Source organism: Choloepus didactylus, chromosome 3 (genome assembly GCF_015220235.1).
Source record: "Choloepus didactylus isolate mChoDid1 chromosome 3, mChoDid1.pri, whole genome shotgun sequence".
Lineage (NCBI taxonomy): Eukaryota > Metazoa > Chordata > Mammalia > Pilosa > Megalonychidae > Choloepus > Choloepus didactylus.
The window spans coordinates 23,254,883-23,265,658 of NC_051309.1; the positions used below are offsets into that span (position 1 = coordinate 23,254,883).

The window sequence follows — 10,776 nt, forward strand, 5'->3', positions numbered from 1 at the left end:
ATGTAACAAATGGGAGGGATTGCTGACACTCATCTTTCTGCTCTAGCTTCCTGAGAACCTCAAATAAGCCATTGCCATGCCAGTCTGCACCCCTTCCCCTCAGACCTTTCTTGAATACTATTGTGTTGAGGATTCCAATGTCCTGAAATGAAACACTTACACACCTGCCAGGATACCAAGGCCACTTTTGAGTGGACAAGAAGCAGGTGTCTTGCTTTTTGTTTTTCTTCACTGTATCATAGCACCGACTCAAAGTTGACAGAGCCTGAGCAGCAGTGTCGTTATTTTGCAACACAGAGAAAAATCACAAGACTTTGTCAGGAGGATGACGGGAAAAAGTTCTCATATGGCGAAGCAGAAGAGGCAAAGGGAAAACTCGCCTGGTAAAGCTAATGGCATGCTGTTGCTCATCTAAACATCTTAGATGTTTGGGGAAAATGAACACATGCATGCAAGCTACCACATGCATGAAAGGAAATTCCATCCTTTGTTAGTGATGTTTGCTAGCCTTTATCTCTCATTTCACACCAGATCCCTTTATTCTCATAGCTCTACTTTCCATCAACAAATTAATATTTTTTTATGATGAATATTCCTTGTTAAGGATAATCTATCTTTGATTTTAAACTCTAATGGGAGCTGGAGAGAAAAATACATTGTGTTACTTCCCTGGATCCTGAAATATCACCTCCAACTAGTTGGATTTAAACATTTCTAAGTTTTGTTTTATGATAGTCATGACTGGACTCTCATGAAGTCAGTCAGGATTTTAACGTATGTCTATATGGGGTAAAATAAAGAGACAAAATTTGAAATCCATGTTCATACATGTTTTTACCTAGAGAATGATAAAGTTTAAGCTATGCCAAGTGTTGTCTGAGGAAATTTAACTAACAAATGAATAAAGAGACTGGAGAGGAGATGGCATAAAATCCTGTATTGTGCTGATTAAAATTAGAGCTGGTTGCATGGGGAGCAGTGGGGTATAATGCATCTAAAATTTAAAGTAACTTATGGTTTTGTTAATTTTTGGAGATAGCTCTCTTGATGTCACCATATTTCAGCTTCTAGTTCAGAATATAATTCTTAAAATCATGAACCAGTTAATTGTGAGATTTTCTGTTTTTTTCTTTTGAAATGCATTTACTGTTTTGTTTGGTTTTCTCTGCAAAGCATGTACTGGTAGCCCCTATGCTGGTCTGTATATTGAAGATGTTGGAGCAGATGCATGACTTAAATGTGTGTGGCTCATTATGAGAAATTTATAGGGTTTCATCATTAGAGATAATAATGATTCCACCTAATCTGCTACTTTAAAGTTTACAAAACAGCATGGCGCTTTTTCGCAACGGGTTTGCCGCCAGAACACAGGTGTCGTGAAAACCATCCCTGATTCTTAAGCCAAAATGGGAAAGGAAAAGACTCATATCAACATTGTCGTTATTGGACACGTAGATTCGGGCAAATCCACCACTACTGGCCACCTGATCTACAAATGTGGTGGAATCGACAAAAGAACCATCGAAAAATTTGAGAAGGAGGCTGCTGAGATGGGAAAGGGGTCCTTCAAATATGCCTGGGTCTTGGATAAACTGAAAGCTGAACGTGAGCGTGGTATTACCATTGATATCTCCCTGTGGAAATTTGAGACCAGCAAGTACTATGTGACCATCATTGATGCCCCAGGGCACAGAGACTTTATTAAAAACATGATTACAGGCACATCTCAGGCTGACTGTGCTGTCCTGATTGTTGCTGCTGGTGTTGGTGAATTTGAAGCTGGTATCTCCAAGAATGGGCAGACCCGTGAGCATGCTCTTCTGGCTTACACACTGGGTGTGAAACAACTAATTGTTGGTGTTAACAAAATGGATTCTACTGAGCCACCCTACAGCCAGAAGAGATACGAGGAAATCGTTAAGGAAGTCAGCACCTACATTAAGAAAATTGGCTACAACCCCGACACAGTAGCATTTGTGCCAATTTCTGGTTGGAATGGTGACAACATGCTGGAGCCAAGTGCTAACATGCCTTGGTTCAAGGGATGGAAAGTCACCCGTAAGGATGGCAATGCCAGTGGAACCACACTGCTTGAAGCTTTGGATTGCATCCTGCCACCCACTCGTCCAACTGACAAACCCTTGCGTCTGCCTCTTCAGGATGTCTAAAAAATTGGTGGTATTGGTACTGTCCCTGTGGGCCGAGTGGAGACTGGTGTTCTCAAACCGGGCATGGTGGTCACCTTTGCTCCAGTCAACGTTACAACTGAAGTCAAGTCTGTTGAGATGCACCATGAAGCTTTGAGTGAAGCTCTTCCCGGGGACAACGTGGGTTTCAATGTCAAGAACGTGTCTGTAAAAGATGTTCGTCGTGGCAATGTGGCTGGTGACAGCAAAAACGATCCACCGATGGAAGCAGCTGGTTTTACTGCTCAGGTGATTATTCTGAACCATCCAGGCCAAATCAGTGCTGGCTATGCACCTGTGCTGGATTGTCACACAGCTCACATTGCTTGCAAGTTTGCTGAGCTGAAGGAGAAGATTGATCGTCGTTCTGGTAAGAAGCTGGAAGATGGCCCCAAATTTCTGAAATCTGGTGATGCTGCCATCGTTGATATGGTTCCTGGCAAGCCCATGTGTGTTGAGAGCTTTTCTGATTATCCTCCTCTGGGTCGTTTTGCTGTTCGGGATATGAGACAGACAGTTGCTGTGGGTGTCATCAAGGCTGTGGACAAGAAGGCTGCTGGAGCTGGCAAGGTCACCAAGTCTGCCCAGAAAGCTCAGAAGGCTAAATGAATATTACCTATAACACCTGCCACCCCAGTTTTAATCAGTGGTGGAAGAACAGTCTCAGAACTGTTTGTCTCAATTGGCCATTTAAGTTTAATAGTAAAAGACTGGTTAATGATAACAATGCATCGTAAAACTTTCAGAAGGAAAGGAATGTTTTGTGGACCATTTGTTTTTGTGTGGCAGTTTTAAGTTATTAGTTTTTAAAATCAGTACTTTTTAAATGGAAACAATGACCAAAAATCTGTCACAGAATTTTGAGACCCATTAAAACAAAGTTTAATGAGAAAAAAAAAAAAACAAAAAAAAAAAAACAGCATGGCATTCATTATCTCAATTAACTATATACTAGGCAGAAATATTAGATCACAGCTACTTTGTAAAAGCTTGTGCTCTTACTTGCTTTTTATTAATATACTTATGGAACTAATTTTTCAGTTTTCATGAACAAGTCTGAACTGAGAAAACTGGATTTGGATATGCTTGCCAGGCTGTGAGACAGTCAGGACATGTCCCAATATTCCTGGCACAGCTGTATTCAGTTCTTTCTGGACACATTGATCATTTGCATTTCATCAGAGACTTTGACACTTACAGGTGTTCTCAAAGGCGTCAAGGACAAAATTCCCACAATATCAACTTGAATAAGGTGATTCCTATGTATGAGCTGGCAGCTGTGAGGCTGTTCACATGCTTCAGAGGCTTGATCCAGGTGTTTATATATTTCAGAGCTAAAAAGGGAAACAAATATGCCTTATTGTCTTTTCTTTCAGTCCTTTGACTTTCCCTTCCATGGTACCAAATTAAATTCTGTTTTTATATCTATAATGATACGAGCACTCAGGGCACAATGAAAAATAAAGGTCTTATTGCTTTATAATATGTTTGAAATTGTGCATAATTACGTTTAGCTGATCAGTTGGCTACGGTAATCTCAAGACCGTAGAGTGACTGAAATTAGAAACGGAAAGACCCATTGGGTATCATAATGCTTTTTCCTGTCAAAGCAAGATTGTTTTCTGAAATACAGTGTTTGTATGTGTGCATGTGTGTGTGCAGGTGAGTGGCTCATGCTTCCCTCTTAGCAATAAAAATACACAAATGGATGTCCTTTTTTAGCAAAATTTTGACAGGAACTAAGCATCAAACCAAATCAGATAGAACTAAGAGAAAGTTAGGGAAAAGAATGGACAAAGACAATGATTATTCTATTATTATTACTATTAGCAGCAGCCAGAACACAAATAATAAAACTAGTTGTGAAAGTTAAGTATTTATGGAGCAACCATAATAGCAGAAGAGTCTATTTATATTATTTCCAACTATTTATATTATTTCCAACTGTCCAAATCAGCTATCATTTCCCACATTTTATACATGAGGAAACAGAGTTTGAATGAGGATACATGATTTGCATAATTTCTCACAGCTGTCAGCAGTGGAACCTAGACTCAAATTCATGTTCTCCCACACTGCCCCCACAGTTTCAAATGCTCTGGAAGTGAGAAGAAAGCAGGCCCCTTGGCTACAAAGGATCCCCTGAAGGCCCACAAGTGGATGCAGAATGGAGAGAGGAAAAGGCAAGTAAAGCCCACCTGGTGATCCTCAGGGCTTAGGGGACGAAACCAAAGTTGCATCAAAAGGAGCTAACACTGGTTTTATGAAGAAAACCACCCTCCAGGGGAAGTTCCATAAAGATATCAGGGAGGGGTGGAGCAGAGATGTTAAGCTGTCAATAACTCAACTCTTTCCTCTCACAGAGTCAAAAGGATGGGTCTGAAGTAGAAAGAAAACCCCAGAATACAAGTGACAGCCCCTGGCTATCATTGGCAGACATTGTGAAGTGTATTTAGACAGCCCTGAGCCCAGCTTACACAGACAGTAGAGAAGACTGCAGAGTGGTATAACCTCAGGCTCAGGAGCTGTAATTGCTGGAGTCCTTTTATATCATATATACATGATATTGAGAGAGAGAGATATATTTATTATAAGGAATTGGTTTATGCAACAATGAGAGCTGACAAGTCCAAATTCTGTAGGGCAAGCCACATGCTGGAACTCCGATAACAGTGAGGCTGAAGTGCTTAGTCCAAATTCTTCAGGGGAAGCTGACTGGCTGAAAATTCCAGCCAGAGCCAATGCTGAAGTTCGGGCACACATTCTTTGGACCCCTGAAACCTTCAGTTCTTGCTTGTAACTGATTGGATGAGGAGACCCCCACATTGCTGAAGACAATCTCCTTTGTTTATTGCAAATGCAATAAACTTATTGTAGATGCAAATCCCATTTACTACAAAATACCCTCACATTAACAATGAGACCAGTGCATTACCAAAATCTGGACACCATAACCTAGACAAGTTGATAATATGAAATTAACCATCACATGTATCAGCAATTATTTATTTTCTTCAAGTCAACTTAATTTTGACTTCAGGCATCTCTCCCCCTGGTTTCATAGGAAAGTCAATCTCTCTCAACTCCACTTCAAGGTAGTACAAAAGAATACCTTCTTTGGATTCAAGGATAGGGGCTTCTGCTTTAGAGAGTCCTACTTTAGTTCTTATGCTGGTTTGGAGCTGTTATGTACCCCACAAAAAGCTATGTTCTTTTAATCCATCCCTGTGGGGACAGACCTATTATGGGTGTGTCCTTTTATTTCAATTGATATGTGACCCAGCCCATTCAGGGTGGGTCTTAATCCCTTTACTGGGGTCCTTTTTGAGGATAGGATAGAGAGAAAAGCCCAGAGACATTTGGAGAGAGCCATTGAAACCAGAACCAGGAGAGAAGGACCAGCAGACTTTGCCATGTGCCTTCCCATGTGACAGAGGAACCCCAAATGCCAGCAGCCTTTTCTCAGAGATGGTATCTTCCTCTTGGTGTCTTAATTTGGACATTTTCATGGCCTTAAAAGTGTAAATTTGTAACCTAATAAAACCCTATTGTAAAAGCCAACCCATTTGTTGTATTTTGCATTCCACCAACTTTAGCAAACCGAAAGAGTCCTCCTCTGCTTTGCTTCTCCTCACAAGACAAGGAGTCTGTGAGTGAGGAGATTTTTCTACTATGTTCTAGACACCCAGCACTGAAGAGTTGCCTGCTCAAATGGTCACTAGGCCTTGGTAGACCTCTTCTCCAGGTCGATCCTCCTGATAGTAGGCTGGGTGGAGAGTGTGTGCTCCCTGGTTCTAAAGGGTAGACAAGGGGTTGCTGTTTGTGGGAGATGGAACTTGAATGCATGAGCTGCAGTGTCTATGGCACATGAGCATGAAGCCCCTTTTGGTGTGGGATGAAAACAGAGATAGGAAGCAAATGGGAGCATGTCACAGCTGGGGATTGGGATCCAGGTTGGGCAACCCCCTTATTTTCACATCCTGGAGCAAAATTCTGAGTCTAGACTTCTAAATCTGAATCTGGCTCTTTGAGTCATTATGAAGGAATCTTTTTTCCAAGGTGAGAGGACAGAACATATTTTAGTTAAGAGTTAGTTAACCTGGCTTACAACTTCTAATATTTAGTCATTTTGTATGCAGCCCTCTATTTGTACTCTCGCCCTACACTCTGCAAATGTAGGAAACAGGCCTGTGCCTCAGTCCCAGGACTATAGGCAAAATCAAGATATTAGCACAGACTCTCCATATATTAGCATCTGTTCTCACTTGTCATAGCTAAAGACTATTGTCAGGCTAGGTCTAGCTACATAATTTGTGAGGTCTGGTAAAAAGTGAAAATACAAGTGCTCCTGTTGAAAAAGTGTTGTTAAAGGTGCTAAAATGAAAAATATTTCCTTTCTCCCTCAATCTCTCTCTTGAATTTTCATGGTATTTTTTATTTGCCATTTTTACTTTGTGTAATTCCAGTTTTAAAATGCTTCCAGAAATATATGAGAATCCCAGTTGCTCCACACTGTTGCCTATATTTTGTATTGTGAATCATTTTAATGTTAGTCATTCTTGTCGGTGTGATATCTCCTTGTGGTTTTAATTTTCATTTCCCTGATGATTACTGTGCTGGTTTGGATGTATTGTGTCCCCCAAAATGCCATTATCTTTGATGCAGTCTTATGTGGGCAGGAAACATATTGGTGTTGATTGGGTTGGAGACTTTTGATTGGATGTTTCCGTGGAGATGTGCTCACTCACCTATGGGCGAGATCTTTCATTAGATAATTTCCATGGAGGTGTGGTCCCACCCATTCAGCTTGGGCCTTGATTAGTTTACTGGAGCCCTATATAAGCTCAGACAGAAGGAGCAAGCTTGCTACAGCCAAGAGGGGACACTTGGAAGAATGCACAGGAGCTGAGAGAGAAGCTGCAGTTTAGAGAGACATTTTGGAGATGGCCTTTGAAAGCAGACTTTTGCTCTGAAGAAGCTAAGAGACGACAAATGCCCCCACAACAAGTAAGAGTGACATTTTTGAGGAACTGTAGCCTAGAGAGGAACATCCTGGGAGAAAGTCATTTTGAAACCAGAACTACGGAGCAGATGCCAGCCACGTGCCTTCTCAGCTAAACAGGTTTTCTGGATGTTATTGGCCATCCTCCAGTGAAGGTACCCAATGGTTGATGCATTACCTTGGACATTTTATGGCCTTAAGACTGTAACTGTGTAACCAAATAAACCCCATTTTATAAAAGCCAATAGATTTCTGGTATTCTGCATCCTGGCAAAATTAGCAAATTAGAACAATTACTATAATAGGATTTAACTCATATGTGAGTGTGTTGGTTTGGCTATATTGTGTCCCCCAGAGAAAGCCATGTTCTTTGATGTAATCTTGGGGGGCAGACCTATTAGTGTTGATTAGGTTGCAACCTTTGGATTGGTTTGTTTCCATGGAGATGTAACCTACCCAACTCTAGGTGATAACTCTGATTAGATAATTTCCATGGAGGTGTGGCCCCACCCATTCATCATGGGCCTTGATTAGTTTACTAGAGCACTATATAAGAACTCAGGCAGAAGGAGCTTGTTGTTGTTGTAAGAAATGTACCAGTTTACCATAATGTGTTAAAAGTGTGGTATATGGGAACCCCGTATTACATGCATTTTTCTGTAAACCCTCAACTCCTTTAACAAAAAAATTGAGTTTGTTTTGTGTAGCATTTCTGCTGTTTTTGGTAAGAATGAAATATATATACATGCACAAGCTACAAAAAGCAAATTGTGTAATTTTGGTGATTCTCACTGTTCTAGTTTGCTAATGCTGCCATTTTGCAAAACACCAGAAATGGATTGGCTTTTACAAAGGGGATTTATTTGGTTACAAAGTTACAGTTCTACAGCCATAAATGTGTCCAAGCTAAGGCGTCAACAAGTATACCTTCACTGAAGGAAGGCCAATGGAGTCTGGAAAACCTCTGTTAGCTGGGAAGGCACATGGCTGGTGTCTGCTGATCCCAAGTTGTGTTCCAGTTCCTCTCCCAGCTCCTGTGCATTCTTCAAAGTGTCCCTCTTGGCTGCAGCACTGAGCTCCTTCCGACTGAGCTCTTTTACATGATTCCAGTGATTAAATCAAGACCCATGCTGAATGGATGGGGCCACACCTCCATGGAAATAATCTAATCAAAGAAATTACCCACAGTTGGGTGGGTCTCATCTCCATGGAAACAACCTAATGCAAAGATTCCAACCTAATCAACACTAAAACCTCTGTCCCCAGAAGATTGCATTAAAGAATAGGGCATTTTCGGGGACATAATGCATCTGAAAGGGACACTATAGGTCATGTAGGTCGTGGTTTACCTTTGCTATTTGTTTTGTATAGTACCATGGATTTTTTTTTTAACAATCTTTTACTCTAGTAACATATATACTACCTAAAATTCCCCCTTTTAACCACATTCAAATATATAATTCAGTGCTTCTAATTACATTGAGAATGTTGTGTTATGACCACCAACATCCATTACCAAAACATTTCCATCATCCCAAATAGAAACTCTATACAATTTAAGCATTAACTCCATATTCCTTACCCCTACTCCATCCCCTGGTAACTTATATTCTAGATTCCGACTCTGTGAGTTTCCTTATTCTAATTACTTCACATGAGTGAGATCATGCAATATTTGTCCTTTTGTGTCTGGTTTATTTCACTGAACATGATGCTTTCAAGGCTCATCGATGTTGTCACTTATATCAGAACTTCATTCCTTTATGCAATTATTTAATGTTCCATTGTGTGTATATACCACATTTTGTCTATCCATTCATTGGTTGATGGACACTTGGGTTGCTTCCATCTTTTGGCAATTTTGAATAATTCCACTAAGAACACCGGTGTACAAATATCTGAGTCCCTTCTTTTAATTTTTTTGGGTATATACCTGTTAGTGGTATTGCTGGGTCATATGATAAGTCTATACTTAAATTCCTGAGGACCACCAAACTGTTTTCTATAACAGCATTTTACATACCCACAAATAATGAGTGTTCCTATTTCTTCACATCCTCTCCAACACTTGTAATTTCCTGGTTTTTCAGTAGTAGCTGTTCTAGTGAGTATGAAGTGGTATCTTGTGGTTTTGATTTGCATTTCCCTAATGACTAATGATGTTAAGCAACTTTTCATGTGCTTTGTGCCATTTGTATATCTTCTTTGAAGAGATGTTTATTCAAGTCTTTTGCCCTTTTTTAATTGAGTGCTTTGTATTCTGTTGTTGAGTTGTAGGATTTGTTTTTATATTATGGATATTGTGCCAGTTTGAAACTGTTGTGGACCCCAGAGCAGCCATGATCTTTTTTTAAAATGTTGTTTTATTGAGATATATTCACATACACTACAATTATCCACAGTGTACAATCAGTTGTTCACAATTCCATCAAATAGTTGTGCGTTCATCACCAAAAGCAATGTTTGAACATTTTCATTACTCCAAAAAAGAAAAAAATAAAGACAAGAATAAAAATACAAGTAAAGAAGAATACCCAAAACATCCGTCTCCCCCATCCCCCATATTACTCATTTAATTTTTGCTTCCATTTTTCTACTCATCTGTCCATACACTGGATAAAGGGAGTGTGAGCCACAAGGTTTTCACAATTGCACCATCACTCCATGTAAGCTACATAGTTACACAATCATCTTCAAAAAATCAAGGGAGCCATGATCTTTTAATCCATGTTTGAGGTTGAGTGGAATGTTTGATTGTTTTCCATGGAGATGTGACTCTCCCAGCTGTGGCAGAGACCTTTGATTAGATCATTTCCATGGAGGTGTGGACCCCTTCCATTCTGGGTGAGTCTTAGATCACTGGAATCCTTTAGGATTGCTCATGGAAACAAGGAGCTCAGAGAATCTGAGAGAGATATTTGGAGAGAAGCTAAGATACGTAATCCAGAGTTTGCCCCTGGGAGAAGCCAGGAGATGCAGACAGATGGAAGTTTGGAGATGCTAAGCTAAGAGATGAAGCCAGAATTTGCCCCGGAGAAGTTATGAGAGGACCCCCAGATGCTTAGAGAGAAACACCCTGGGAGAACAAGCCAGGATGCACAGGAGCTGAGAGAAGCTAAGAGAGACAGAAGCCCAGAGACATTTTGGAGAAAGCCATTTTGAAACCAACCTGGGAGCAAAAGATCAGCAGATGTCAGCCACATGCCTTCCCAGCTAACAGAAGTGTTCTGGAGGCCATTGGCCTTTTTTCAGTGAAAGTATCCCCTTGCTGATGCCTTAGTTTGGACACCTTTAAGGCCTTAGAACTCTAAATTTGTAACCTAATAAATCCCCTTTATAAAAGCCAATCCATTTATGGTATTTTGCATACCACTAGATTTAGCAAACCAGAACACTGGTCAGCACTTGGTATTGTCAATTTCTTTGATTATGGCCATTTGAGTTGCTGTGTAGTGGTATCTCATTGTGGTTTTAATTTGCAATTACCTGATGATTACTGATGCTGAAAATCTTTTCATGTGCTTATCTGTCATCTGTATATCTTCCTTTGTGTCTGTTCAAATGTTTTGTCCATTTTTTATTGGGTGT

The 10,776-nt window shown here is 40.3% G+C and overlaps 1 pseudogene; it reads left to right on the forward strand.

Moving 5' to 3' along the window:
• The first annotated feature begins 1,340 nt into the window (after positions 1 to 1,340).
• On the forward strand, positions 1,341 to 2,859 carry LOC119529269 (annotated as a pseudogene).
• Positions 2,860 to 10,776: the final 7,917 nt, after the last annotated feature.